This window comes from Somniosus microcephalus, chromosome 2 (assembly GCF_052327205.1).
Source record: "Somniosus microcephalus isolate GS21.2 chromosome 2, FLI_Smic_1.0, whole genome shotgun sequence".
NCBI lineage: Eukaryota > Metazoa > Chordata > Chondrichthyes > Squaliformes > Somniosidae > Somniosus > Somniosus microcephalus.
The window spans coordinates 57,817,975-57,832,990 of NC_140988.1; the positions used below are offsets into that span (position 1 = coordinate 57,817,975).

A 15,016-nucleotide genomic window follows, 5' to 3' on the forward strand; every position below is an offset into this window, starting at 1 on the left:
AGTGAACAGTGAGGAGGATAGTAATAGACTTCAGGAAGACATAGACAGGCTGGTGAAATGGGCGGACACGTGGCAGATGAAATTTAACGCAGATTAGTGTGAAGTGATACATTTTGGTAGCAAGAATGAGAAGAGGACATATAAGTTAAATGGTACAATCCTGAAGGGGGTGCACGAACAGAGACCTGGGGGTATGTGTGCACAAACCGTTGAAGGTGGCAGGGCAAGTTGAGAAAGCAGTTAAAAAGGCATACGGGATCCTGGGCTTCATGAATAGATTTATAGGGCAGGATTTTCATTCAGGAGTCGGGTTGGAGGCGGGACTACAACTTTCGGGGTTGTAGTCCCGCCTCCATCGAGATGCGGCCAACCCATGCGATTTTAACTTGATTGACCTTGTTGAGCCTGCCCAGCGGGCTCAGCAGGCCAATTAAGGGCCACCCGGCAACAGGTGACGCCACAGACTGAAATTTCATCTGTCAAGACGTTTTGACAGATGAAATATCAGTGTTTCACAGCTGTTTGAAGCTGTCAAACACTGACAGTCTTACTTCTAACATGAGTCCTTCTCCACAGACTCAGTTAGAAATCTCTCCTGCACAGAAAGCTGCAGGCTGTCACTTTTGACAGTTCGCAGCCATTCTGCTTTCTGTGCCGGTGAGATGAAGGACTCCCCGAACCTAAAGGAAGGAAGGTTGAAAAGGTAAGAAAAGGTAATTTACATTTCTTTAATCACTTTAGACACACCAAACACACTTACCTTTGCACTCATGCACACATCACTCACCTGAACACCGACATCTCGACCCCTCCAAGCCATTCAACCCGACAGCCCGACTCCTCCACCTTGGTGTGGTTTGGAGCCATCGGGAATCCCACAGTTCAAGCTTAAAAATAGGGATTAGGCTAAAAACTGCCTGTAATTGGCACTAATCTCTTCCCGCCTCGGGTAGGCGGGTCCCAGTGCGGGGCGGGTACCCGCCTCCTTTGAAACTGGCATGGAGGCGGGTTGGGGGCGGGATGGGGTTGATTTCGGGATTTTAACCCCCCGCACGCCTCCAATCCCGACTCCACGGCACAATGAAAATCCAGCCCATAGAGTACAAAAGTGTGGAAATGATGATGAACCTGTATAAAACACTGGTTCAGCCCCAACTGGAGTACTGTATCCAATTCTGGGCACCATATTTTAGGAAGGATGTGAAGGCCTTAGAGAGGGTACAGAAAAGATTTACGAGAATGATTCCAGGAATGAGGGACTTCAGTTACATTGATAGACTGGAGAAGCTGGTGTTGTTCTCGTTGGAGCAGTGAAGATTGAGAGGAGATTTGATAGAGGAGTTCAAAATCATGAGGGGTCTGGACAGAGTAGACAGGGAGAAACTGTTCCCATTGGCAGAAGGGTCAAGAACCAGCGGACACAGATTGGTAAAAGAACCAAAGGCGACATGAGGAAAAACTTTTTTACGCAGCGAGTGGTTAAGATCTGGAATGCGCTGCCTGAAAGGGTGGTGGAGGCAGATTCATTCACGGCTTTTAAAAGGGAGTTGGATAAGTATCTGAAGGAAAGAAATTTGCAGGGCTACAGGGAAAGGGCGGGCGAATGGGATTAGCTGAAGTCCTCTTGCAGAAAGCCAGCAGGGGCTCGACAGGCCGAATTGCCTCCTTCTGTGCTGTAACCATTCTATGATTCTAGTTTGCAGTTGCCTTACTTTATAATACTCCAAGTATTCATGGCCAGTTTCATCTTGTTTGACCTAAATGTCTCTCCATTTCTTGATATAATACTGTCATACCAAACATGCCGAAGTGGAGCACATTCATTAGGTAGAATGAATTTAACAATGATTAGGCTGCTTGTTGCCCTAGGAGATTCAAATCATATAGTTACTGTGTCAAAATGTCACTCAGATTTTCAGCAATTTTTTTTATTGATTCCATGCCTTGTTTTTAGTCTTTTTAATTTTTATCATACATTTCTGTTGGACTTTCTGAATGTGGAACTTGTATGTAGTTCACAATTGATATCTCTTGCAGTCTAAATACCTGTGCATTGCCTTAAAGATAGAACATAAAGTAGAAGTCTCATAATCCTCACCTTTTTTAATTTCTGACTCCAAGTAAACTAAAAATACCTACTGTCTCAATTTTTAGGGGGCAATTCCATTCTAATGTAGTCATTATGCTCGATGATAATATTTCCATGTTGGACTCCATTATTTTACAGATTGTTCAGCACACTCTTCATTTTAGAAAGTGAAACTTGGAGAGTTTCCTCAACATTTTGGTGTCTTGCATTGGGAATTTTCTTCTTCTTAGGCAGTCCCTCAGAACCGAGGATGACTTGCTTCCACGTTAAAAATGAGTTCGCAGGTGACTGATGAGTCCAATGCGGGACCTACGGTCTCTGTCACAGGCGGGGCAGACGGTGGTTGTAGGGGCGGGTAGGCGGGGTGCTTGGGTTGACGTGCATTATGTGTGTGTGTGTGCTAGGCCGTTGTAGCAGAGCTTGGTCTCCAATCGTCTTGGATCCCCTTGACATTGGACCAAGAACTTGCTCTGTCAAGCCCGTGTGGTAGCTGGTGTACAACGGCCACCCCACATTAAAATAATTCACGCACAGGCATTTTCCACCCTTTAAAATGAAGTTCGGGACCTAGAACATCAGGACCCTCATGGACAACCCCAACAGCGACAGACCGGAACGCCGTACTGCTATCGTTGCCCGGGAGCTCAGATGTTTCAACATTGACATCGCCACCCTAAGCAGGACCCGGCGGGCAGGGGAAGGCCAGCTGAAGGAGCAAGGTGGTACTACATCTTCTTCTGGAAAGGCAAACCTGAAGAAGAACGCCACCTCCATGGGGTAGGCTTTGCCATAAAAAATGAACTAGTTGGGCATCTCAGAGACTCTCCTAGCGGCATTGGGAATGTACATCTTCTGCTGCAGCACCCGCCATTTCCTCCTCAGTCATGTTACCCAACATATATGATTTTCTATTTTCTCATCAATGAACCAGAAGTGCTGTTGAGGTGGTGATGTATAAGAAAGTGCCAAAATATCAATGGTATTGCTTGCTGTGGTACAGAAGGTATTTAGTACAGTTTGTTCAGCTAATTGTTCTTTGCCATTAGACCTTCCAGTTCCATCTGTGGAAAGAAGAAGGTAATCACTGAGAGTGTGTAATAAGATCCAAAAACACAGGCTGCATAACTCAAAACAGCCAGTTGTTTTGTTATAACATTTATGAGTTAGTTACCAGACATATAGATTTTATTCCTGGTGTAAATAAGTAAACGTTATTTGGAAGAAAATGAACAGGAAGTGATTTTCAACAGGGGCCCGGCCATTTAACATAGATAATATGGGCACTCGGACCCTGAAAACTGAGTCACGGTCTCGGCCACCTGTTTCGAGCATTTCACGTTGGACATTTTCTTGGGTGACCAGCACGGTTGACTGAAATCAGCAAGCAACTATTTAATATATGAAAATGAGGGTGCTGCATTTGCACTTAAGGACCCAAATGACATTTTTAATAACTTTAGTGCGCTATTCGTCATTCCAAAATAAATCTACAAACATGGGCAGGAACAGTCAGGTGGGTGCCATTTCCAGCGTTATTTAAAGAGATCATCAGCTACTCTCAGGTAAATCGCTAGTGTGCTGCTTTAACTGCATTAAACTTTCCAAATAAAGGTGCACTCCCACTTTAAATAAGCCTCTAGAGGCCCACAGGAAATTATGGTATGAAAGTGGTGGGCTTCCTGTTCCAATGTGATCAGGCGCGAAACCAGCCAATCAAATGTTAATGAAGCCCAGGTGTTAAAAAAAACCCGCATTTGAAATATGGCCATTTTATACTCATCCTGCCCCCACTTGCCCGAAACCCGCTGGGAGTTAAAATCGACCCAAGGATAATTGACAAATAGCTGGCAAAGATTAAATGAAGATCAGGCAGCTGTGAGCGTCACAGTGGCCCTCAGGTAAGTGAAGAGGATCAGAGGCCGGGTCTGAAGGGAGGTATGAGGCTGTTGGGGGGTGCGGGGGAGAGAAATTTGGAGGCCGGAGAGGGGGAATTGGAGGCTGGGAGTGGAGATAGGAGGATGAGGGGGGAGGGATCGGAGGCTGTGGGAGGGGTTGGAAGCCAGGTTGGAGGAAATGCAGGTGGCAGTGGGGGGTGCGCGGTGAGTAGCAGTGTTCGGGGGAGCAGCAGCGATCAAATGTTAATGAGGCCCAGGTGCTAAAAAAACCCGCATCGGAAATATGGCTCGCGTGCTTTAAATGTGGGGTCTTGAGGAGCTCTCCTGCTCCTCTTTGCTCCAGCTTCAGGTAAGTAAATTTCAAAAACTTACCTTTTGATAACAGGTGGTTTATCGAGTGCAGCCAGTGCTGGTGCCTTGCGGGGGGCCTCAAACAGACATTAGAGGGTCGATTTTGTCGAACCTGTCGGGAAGAAGGCTGGACTTCCCCTTTCGGGTTTCTGACCCGCCTACTTCGACGTCCGGCCAATCCGCGCGATTTTCCCTTGATTGACCTTGTTAAGCCCACCCAGCGGGCTCAGCAGGCCAATTAAGGGCCACCCGGCAACAGGTGACGTCACAGACTGCAATTTCATCTGTCAAGATTTCTGACAGATGAAATATCAGTGTCTCACAGGTGTTTGAAGCTGTCAAACACTGACAGTCTGAGTTCTAACATGTGTCCTTCTGCACAGACTCAGTTAGAACTCTCAGCAGCACTCAAAGCTGAAGGCTGTCACTTTTCACAGATCGCAGCGTTCAGCTTTAAGTGCTGGCTGAGTGATGGGCTCCCGACGGCTACAGGAAGAAAGGCTGTTAAGGTAAGTACAGGTAAGTAAAAGTTCTTTACACACTTTAGACACACTTACATTTACACTCATGCACCCATCACTCACCTGAGTGCCGACATTGCGACCCCTCCAACTCATTCAACCCGACGGCCCGCCGCTCCAACCTGGCGTGGTTTGGAGCCGTCGGGAAACCCACACAAAACCCCTCAACATGGGGATTAGGCTAAAAACTGCCTGTTAACTACCTGTTAACAGGCAGTTAATTGGCACTAATCCCTTCCCGCCTGGTTTCGGCAGGTCCCAGTGCGGGGCGGGTACCCACCGCCCCTGAAACTTACGTGGGGCGGGGTTTTGGGCGGGATGGTGGCGGGACCCCCGAATTCGGGATTTCCCCCCCCCCCCGCCTGAAACCCCGCCTGACGGCTCCCTGAAAATCTAGCCCTAAGTCTCTTATTTGCATATACAAAGGGCCTAATGCCTTTTTTAAGTGGGGGCCCTGTACAACAATTCTTTTCCGTTATAGCTGGTGGCTTACTCTGGGCCCTCAATGTGCGCACATTTCCTGCCTGCCATATTGCCGGCTAGGCAGGGTGGTTAGTGACCGAAAAACAACCGTTGCTCAGCCAAAGTTATAGGCCTTAGTGTATTGAAAAGGTTAAATTCTATATGCTTGTAGCTAGCAATGTTTCCAGAATGATACAGGGAACTTTGGTTTATCCGGAGGTTATATGTCCGGAATACTCGATCTAACGGCAAAAATCAGGAGCCGTTTTCTATATGTTTTTTTTAAGTTCTTGTTGCTTTTTTTTTCCCCCCCCAGTCAAGCACTGCAAGGTCTGCAGCTATAGCAACAGCTTCAGCTACAGACGCTTGCAGCTGCAGCCGACTGTTTTGAAGCTGTTGCTAAGCAACAGGGTTTGTTGATTCACACGGAGCTTCTCAGTTCCGTATGTTTAAACATTAACTCTGGTATGTCCAACACTTTTGATGTTACGGCACCAGCTCGGTCCTGTCAGTGCCGGATATCAGAAAGTTTCCTGTATGACCTCGGCCTTATGTGCTGACATGGATGAACTGGTCCATGTTACTTGTTTACTCCCTTGGTTCTCAGGTCTTTGCTCACGAAGAGCCTCACACAAGTCCAGATAAGGCAGGACATCTTTATGTCCTTCTTAAAGAGTCATTTCCAGACCTGTGGTCTTAATGGCTTGTCTTCTATCCCTGATAAGGAATGTTTGTTGGCAGAAGCCTTTATGGTTTAGCTATCAAATAGCCTTTTCTTTCCCAAAATTCAGTCTACTACTGAATTTGTGGCAATTCTTAGGGCATTTCTCCTGCACCTCATTCTATCTACTTACTGCTCCTGTTATTGGCTAGCACAAAGGTGCCATTAGCCAGGGCTAAAGAGGAGAGCCTTGATCTCCTGGGAGTCTTTCTATTCTGCCTTCACCTTCAAATAAATGTGATACAGATGATTATTTAAAAAGAAAGCACCATGGCTGCTGTCTAGGAAGTGGGCATTGGCCTGCAGGATACTGTATCGGTAGTCACTAACCAGCTACACCTTTCTATTCATTGTGCCTAGCGGCCTGGATCGCCACATAAGTGCCATTAATCACCCGCTGCATTTTGAGGCAGCCCCTCACCTATTGCTGTTATTGTTCAGTGGAAAAGTAGATGAAACCATTTGTGGATAGCAAATCGATAAATACTGCAAATGTCCCCTGTGTTACTCTGGAAGGAGCAGGAGACATAAAACTTAAGAGTCATCGTGACCTTGGCTATTATTGATGGAGGTTGTGTGCAGCTCTCCTTTCAGCGGATGACACAACTGTATAACTGCCTTTCTCATGACCCTGAACTTGCAGAGACAGTTCTTCTCCATCATTACTAGGTAGCCGTGCCTTAGCCTGTAGATATGATTGGAGCAAGATGGCACTTGCAGCTAATGCAGTTATACAGTTGTGTCATCTGATATCCCTGGCATCCCTTCTTTGTTCTTCTTAATCGTCTTCTGTCAATTACAGTGAGAGAGGCAGCCAAACCGATAGCTTGCAATTGAATGGCAGCAAAAGGAAATAAGCATGCAGCTTTAAGGCACCCCTTTCCAGCAGGTGCAAACCTTGTTTACGTTTACTACCCATTTTAAATGAAAAAAAGCTGGGCACACTGCTCATAACCTTCACTCACATGCACCTTCCAGCAGGGTTCATTGAATAATGGTCAGGAGCGGGAACCCTGGCTAATTCATTCTGCTCCCTAATCCAGGGACGCTGAAGATGATTGAACACTTTCTACCCAGCACGGTGGCATAGTGGTTAGCACTGTTGCCTCACAGCGCCAGGGACCCGGGTTCGAATCCGGCCTCGGGCGACTGTCTGTGTGGAGTTTGCACATTCTCCCCGTGTTTGCGTGGGTTTCCTCCGGGTGCTCCGGTTTCCTCCCACAGTCCAAAGATGTGCGGGTTAGGTTGATTGGCTATGATAAATTGACCCTTAGTGTTAGGGGGATTAAATACGTGGGGTTACGGGGATAGGGTGGGATATGTGTCGGTGCAGGCTCGATGGGCCGAAATGGCCTCTATCTGCACTGTGGGGTTCCTGTGATTTCCTGTGATTTCCTGTGACCCTGATGGGATCAGCTAACCCAGATCAGGGATTAAACCTGGAACGTTTTGGACTTTGTGGCTCAGTACCACTCTGCATTTTACATTTACCCACTAAGTCATCATGGGGTCCAGTAACCACACTTTGTCCTGAGTCCTTGCTGAAGTCAGATTCTTTCTGTGAGCCTTGAAGCCTTCAACATCTGTTCTCAGCAATCCATTCTCCAACACATTCATGGGAAGGCCCTGGATCCCATTCTGGCATTGTTAGGATTACGTTTAAAACTACTTCAGGAAAAAAATGACAGGACGGATAGGAGTTTCAAAATTAGCTTTAGAAAAAGGTGCGTTTTTATTTCTAGCAAAATGATTCAATGAACTAGTTTCAGCTGCAATTGCGAAGGAAAAAAATGGGTCAAGTGTTAGCCACAGAGTCTCGAAATGTGTTTTACTGTTGAGCTAAGACTCATACCAGTGGCACTGGTGTCTAGTGTGCTGGTCTTCTTCAGCTGGCTGCAACCCGGAAATAAATTTGTCAGGAGTTCCAGAGCCCCGGTAGCGGAGAAAATGGCTCTTTGGAAGCCGGCACCATTAGTGCTAACCTAAAAGCAGCTTGGAAAAGGCCTGGTTTTCAGTAGTACCTGCTTATCTGCCTGACAGAATTCAATCTGGATCATAGTGATTCACACAGAATTCAGTTTTCTGGCATTTACACAATATCTGCTCTGAGAGTCTGGCCTTGTGCTTGAACCTGTGCTCTGTGAAGCTGGCCGGAAGGAAGCAATTTCTGATCTGATCCTGTGGAATGGGTTGTAAATTTCAAAACTGACATTTTTTTCTATACTCAACTAATCCCTCAGTTAAGCAATGTAGACTATTTTGAAAAGTGAATGGCGATATATTTCAAAATAAATCCAAACTTCTAGCTGTGGTGTAAACAAGGACCTGTTGTATGCAGTAACCCTTCACCTGCTGCTAAAAATGGAATTTAAATGTCAAAGCAATTAAAATAGTTTTTTTTAAACCTTTTATTGCAACATACTTTGATATGGAGCACCATGTTTTGCAAATGTTCAATTCTTTGATAAAGATTTCACTTCAAGGGAGACAGATGTGAATCCTTTAATGATCACCTGCACTGCAGTATGAAAGAAATCCCACTTGTTCCACCTGCAACAGCTGGCTGGAGGACAAGGCTGGAGGCAGCAATCTACCACTGAATTGCATCCTGAACTCATTTAAAACCTACAGTACTACTGAGATTTAGAAGGCAGAAAATTACTTCAAGACATCCTGCCTGTCGCAATCAGTCATTCTCTAAAAATACCCACCGAGCCAATCAGATATGGCAGATGCATGCTTTGTAAGATGTGAACCCTGCATGTTTAAACAGAAGCCCTGTTTTTGTTTACTTCTTTGAAGATTATATCGTAGATTGGTGCTCATTTTGTTTGATACATCCCCCACAGAATTAACCCACAACGGTCTTGATATGCGAATTTAAAGGGAAAGAGGATAGTCTAAATATACATATACCCCTGAGTAAAAGAATTCTGATTGAAAAAACTTGTTTACCTTCGCCTCAAGCTAGCCCATGCAACTTCTTTCTTCTTGGTTCCCTGCTTTACAAAATATCTCCAAAATGTTAGTCTCTTGCCTCTTCAAATAGAATTCCCCTATCTTTAATAATACTCTATGTGAAGCTTTTACTGCCCAAAAAGCAGGCTGCTTAGTAATTATTTTTCCAATTTTCTCTTTCACCTAAAGACTGACATTTGCTGGGTATGGTTCCACACCAGGTGCCAGCCACCCTCCATTGCCTTACCCAAGTGGCCATCCGTCATCTGTGAGAATTGGTCTGTTAAACATTATGCACCATTTGGGTAGTTTTGAGTATAGAGACTGGCATCCAAGGTTGGTAGTTTTGTTTGAAGCTGTTGCCCTGGGACCCAGTGACAGGAACAATCACTATATGGGAAAGTGCAGTTGTTTTGAGGCTTTACGGTTAGGGGACTCAACATGCACAATCCTGAATAAATATCGTGAAGGACTCGTTTAATTTCTGTGTGCCTCAAAAGGTCATTCAAGAAAATCAGGGTTCAGTTTTGCCTTTGGTTGAAAATTATGATAGCTGAAGAGAAACATTTTTTATATTCGTTCCTGGAATGTGGGCATCACTGGCAAGGCCAGCATTTATTGCCCATCCCGAGTTGCCTTGAGAAGGTGGTGGTGAGCCGCCATCTTGAACCGCTGCAGTCCATGCATTGAAGGTACTCCCAGTGCTGTTAGATAGGGAGTCCCAGGATTTTGACTCAGCGACGATGAAGGAACGGTGACTTGGAGGGGAACTTGGAGTTGGTGGTGTTCCCATGCGCCTGCTGCCCTTGTCCTTCTAGGTGGTAGAGGGCACAGGTTTGGGAGGTGCTGCCGAAGAAGCCTTGGCGAGTTGCTGCAGTGCATCTTGTAGATGGTACACATTGCCGGTGGTGGAGGGTGTGAATGTTTAAGGTGGTGGATGGGGTGCCAATCAAGCGGGCTGCTTTGTCTTGGATGGTGTCGAGCTTCTTGAATGCTGTTGGAGCTGCACTCATCCAGGCAAGTGGAGAGTATTCCATTACACTCCTGACTTGTGCTTTGTAGATGGTGGGAAGGCTTTGGGGAGTCAGGAGGTGAGACACTTGCCGCAGAATACCCAGCCTCTGACCTGCTCTTGTTGCCACAGTATTTATGAGGCTAGTCCAGTTAAATTTCTGGTCAATGGTGACCCCCAGGATATTGATGGTGGGGGATTCAGTGATGGTAATGCCATTGAATGTCAAGGGGTGGTGGCTAGACGTTCGCTTGTTGGAGATAGTCATTGCCTGGCACTTGTGTGGCGCGAATGTTACTGACACTTTTCAGCCCAAGCCTCAATGTCGTCCAGGTCTTGCTGCATGCGGACATGGACTGCTTCATTATCTGAGGAGTTGCGAATGGCACTGAACACTGTGTAGTCATCAGCGAAATCCCCATTTCTGACCTTATGATGGAGGGAAGGTCATTGATGAAGCAGCTGAAGATGGTTGGGTCTAAGACACTGCCCTGAGGAACTCCTGCAGCGATGCCTTGGGGTTGAGATGATTGACCTCCAACCACCACAACCATCTTCCTTTGTGCTTGGTATGACTCTAGCCAGTGGAGAGTTTCCCCCGCGCCCCCCCCCCCCCCCCCCCCGATTCCCATTGACTTCAGTTTTACTGGGGTTTCTTGCTGCCAGATTCGGTCAAATGCTGCCTTGATGTCAAGTGTTGTGAACGGTCTGGTTCAGCCTCAGACAGTTGCCAAGGAGAGAGAGATGAGTTGGTGGCTAGGGAACAACATTTGTGGTGGGGACCAAAGACAATGGCTACAGTCTTCTCAATATTTAGTAGGAAGAAATTTCTGCTCATCCAGTACTAGATCTCGGACACTCTGACAATTTAGAGAAGAGGAGGGTTCGAGAGAAGTGGTGGTGAGGTAAAGCCCATTTGGTGTGGGAATAGTGTCTCTACTAGGCTCTCTCGCTCCATCAAGAGACATCAGGGCCTTTATCACCACTACCTCAGGCAACCTTTCATCAGGCAGTGGTAGGGTGCAGTGGTAGAGGGACAGATGGAAGGAAAATCCCCTGGGGATATGGGCATTTGCATAAGGTGAGTGGGAAAGGAGCAGCCAACAGTGGTCCCGGCAGAGGTGGGGGGATGAAAATTCAGGTTGGGCGGATAGCAGTGGAAATCCAGCCCCATATTTTTCCGCTCTGGTTCCAGAGAGCACAAGAAAGTCCGGGAGCAGCTTTAACACAGATTTCTGTGGGGCTCTCCCAATCATCTTCTGTAACTTCAGATAAATGGAAGATCGATGACAACCTTGGAGAATTGTCGTAGAAGGCCGTTTTCAGCCCTTTTTGCCATTTCTCCAGAGGTTCTGCTGATCTCCCGCAGAGAACCTCCTTGGGAGTTCCAGGTGATAATGTTTGGAATTTGCTGCAGAGTGTCCTTACGCTGGTTCGGATTATGTTCCTTTTTCTAGCAGAAAAACATGCAAACATCAAACAAATACTATATATTTGTGTATTTAGCATATCACTCAGCCTTCTTCATGGATATCAAATCCATAATATTGAAAAATATACCAGGAAATGGCTGAATATGGACACAAAGGGGGTGATTTTCTCAATGGGGAGCTTTTGGAGGTGGGACTCCCACTTGTCGGGTTTCAGTCCCGCCTCCATCAACTTCTGACCAACCCACGCTATTTTCCTTTGACCTTGTTAAGCCCGCCCAGCGGGCTTAGAAGGCCAATTAAGGGAAAGCCGGTTACAGAGAACGTCAACGTATGATGTTTCATCTGTCAAAAAGTTTTGACAGATGAATTGTCATCGTTTGACAGCTCTGTGAAGCTTTCAAACAGTGACATTCTCTGTAGTTTGATGAGGTCTTGAATACAAGACCTCATCAAACCTCTTTCTTTTGCAGAAATAAGATGGTTGTTGCATTGGAGAATGCAACGGCCATCTGTCATCTCTACCGCGGAGGTGCGAAACTCTCCGCATACACACCGACTGAAGCCCGCAGGAAGAAACAAAGGTAAGTACATTTTTTCTAACACTTTGTACTTACCTCAGATACTCACCTCTCCACACTTGCACCCATCACTCACCTCCACAGCACACTTTTGGACCCCTCCGACCCCTGCAGATCCCCTACTCGCCTCGGTGACCTGGCAGGGTTCGGAGCCTTCGAGAAGCCCGCACTTGTGAGGGCAAAAAGGGGATAATCCTATTTTCTGCCTGTTAACTACCTGTTAACAGGCAGTTAAGTGGATGCAATCACTTCCCACCTCCAAGGAGACAGGACCTGGTGCGGGACAGCTACCTGCCTCCTGGCAAGACGGCACGGAGACGGGTTGGGCACCCGCCCCCAAATTCTGCCATTTTCCCGGCAGTCCCGCCTCCAAACCCGCCTCCCCAGGGCTGGCAAGATCGCACCCACTATGAAAGCTCCATCAGGTCAGCCATTTTGAGTTTGTCTGATTGTTTATATAATTATGATTTAATGTAATAAAACTCATACAAGTCTGCCAGGTTTTAAAATGTCTTTTTCTGTTATTGTTCATTTACAACCACCTTCAACTGATTTTTTACTCTTCTGAAATTTCTTTTGGATGGGGTCAAGGTGGGGCAAGATTTCAGAGCTGAACGTTTTTGTGCCAATCCATGCCACAATGGGTCAGCTTGTCCCACTGTGCATAGTCAGTGCTTGTAATGGAATGTGAATAAGAAGTTGGAAGTTGGTTAAAGGACAAACAGAGAGTAATGGTGAATGGATGTTTTTCAGACTGGATGGATGTAAACTGCATTGTCTCCATGGGGTGAGTTTTGGGACCATTGCTCTTCTCAACATACATAAATGTTACGGACTTGGGTATAAAAGAGATACAAGATCAAAATTAGCAGAGAAAAATCAGGCTATTGTATCTTATCCCCACGTTCTTAATAGTGCCACCCCTACACACGAGAGCCCTGCCCACATTCATCCTCTCTTGTGACACTAGTAGGACATTGACATCCACATCAACCATCTTCCTGGCCTCTCTGAGCAAGAGTGTCCAATTAGAACCAAATTACAATCATTTTAATACTTAGAGCTCAAACAGCTGGCAGCCGAGTTAAAACAGCCCCAATTCCCCATGTCGTGATGTTAAAGGAGAATGATGCTCCCAAAAAAAACACTGTCAACAATTCTTTCAAACATCTTCTTTCAAAACGGAAACATTCCATTTTTCTTGTCAAAAGGCACCCTGCTAGAAAGGTGTCATGTTGGAACTCATAGCTCAGAAAACATCCGTATGGATATTGTAACCATCTTTGAGTGTCATGCTAAGCAAGGATCAACATCCTTCCCAGCCCTAGATGCCAATCTAAGTATAACAGCATCAGTGAAATGTTCATACCACCTCGGATGCAGAAAGTGTTACCTTTTCAGTATAGCAGGAGGGTTTTTAGCAAACTGTACTTGGCTAGCACTAATATTAAAGGAGCAATAAACCTCAGTGGGGACTTCCAGTTAAGCACAGTTTTTAGAACATCGAGGAATAATACCCAGAAAATTCAACTGCCACACCATTCTAGACCTGCCACAGTGCAAACATTTTCAATGGAATAATCATAATACTTACTATATTATAAAAATGAACTAATTTTAATAACTTAAATAAATATAAAGGGCCTTAAATTACATCCGCGTATGAATGCTGAGTGCTTTTGTCTGAAATGCCTCTTTCAACTATTTTAGTGGAAGTGTTGACCCATCTGTTTCAAAAGGGTTAATGCCGTGGTTAAAAAGCAGAGACAGTGGCCCCAATATTTCCTCGGGGCTGGGAAGATATCAGGGTGGGGAATGATTTTCAGGCATGAAATCCGGAAGTATGGGTTTCCCGAACGCCCTCCAGAAATTAATCGCAGGACGTCTTTTAAATATTTTCAACAGGTTTCCCGCCCGACAGCCAGCCTGATTGACAGGTCTATCGGGCGAGAAAGCAGCCAGGGAGTGGATGCCAGGCAAGTCTGACATCGCAGGGAGGTCGTACATCGTAGGGGTTTGGACATCGGAAGGGGTCTGACATCGCGGGCGTCAGACTTCGGAGGTTTCAGACTTTGGGGAGGGGGGTTATGGTGAGATCGTGGGAAGGGTGGTGGGATGTCAACTGATTGCGGGGTATGATCTTGTGGATGTAAACTTGTTGAGCCTGGAGGAAACACTCCTGCTCCTCCTGGCCCACAAGCATTTCAATAAAGCCACTTACCTCATGGATTCAGCCTTTCTCACCTCCTTTTACCTGCCGGATTCCTGAGGCCCAGGCCTCTTGAGTTAAAAATAAAAATGCAGTTAAAATGGAGGCACACAGCCTTCCTTAAAAGATTTTAGTGACCGACCTCCTGAGAGCGAATTGGTCATCCGTCCACCCCGACACATTAAACATTTGTACGCTGTCATTTCAAGACCAAAATAGTTTTAAAACCTTGCTATTGGTCAGTCTGTGTGTTTCTTTTCACTTTTCTAACCTATTTTCTCTATCTTAACTTTAATTCTACATACATAGCCAATTTTAACTTTTATATTACCCTTTCCCTATCTTTTGCACTTTAAATACATTTCTTACCAGTTCTGTGCTGCCTCTATCCACCATTCTGGATCCAACTCTGCAACACTTAACATTAATATAGTCCCTGGTTGGCCAGGGACCAGCTCCAAAGGATGCTTTTAGCCCAATAAGAGGACTAGACACTTCAATTCCACCTAATCAAATTATTGAAGTGACCAGGTCAATTTATTATGTCGAAACCAGGCTAGAATTCAGAACTCCCAAGCTGTCGGAAAGCCCAACAAAGACAGCACAAACAGTGGAGTTGAAAAGAATAATCCAGCAGTTAGTATTTTAATTAAAATAATAAATTAATAATGATAAATGCATCAGCAGCTCCCTTATGCCATGGTGCTGCAGGCTATGTTATCTCCAATTTATTAATATACGAAAATATTTTGCAAGACACAACACCACTCCTTTAAGCATCTGCTTT

The 15,016-nt window shown here is 45.7% G+C and overlaps 1 long non-coding RNA gene across 1 annotated transcript; it reads right to left on the reverse strand.

The window, feature by feature from the left end:
- Positions 1-1,078: 1,078 nt before the first annotated feature.
- On the reverse strand, positions 1,079-14,652 carry LOC147122710 (uncharacterized). The gene is made up of 2 exons (XR_015080328.1): positions 14,599-14,652; positions 1,079-3,150 (listed from the first exon to the last, which is right to left on the reverse strand). It is a non-coding gene; the product is annotated as an uncharacterized LOC147122710 (long non-coding RNA).
- Positions 14,653-15,016: the final 364 nt, after the last annotated feature.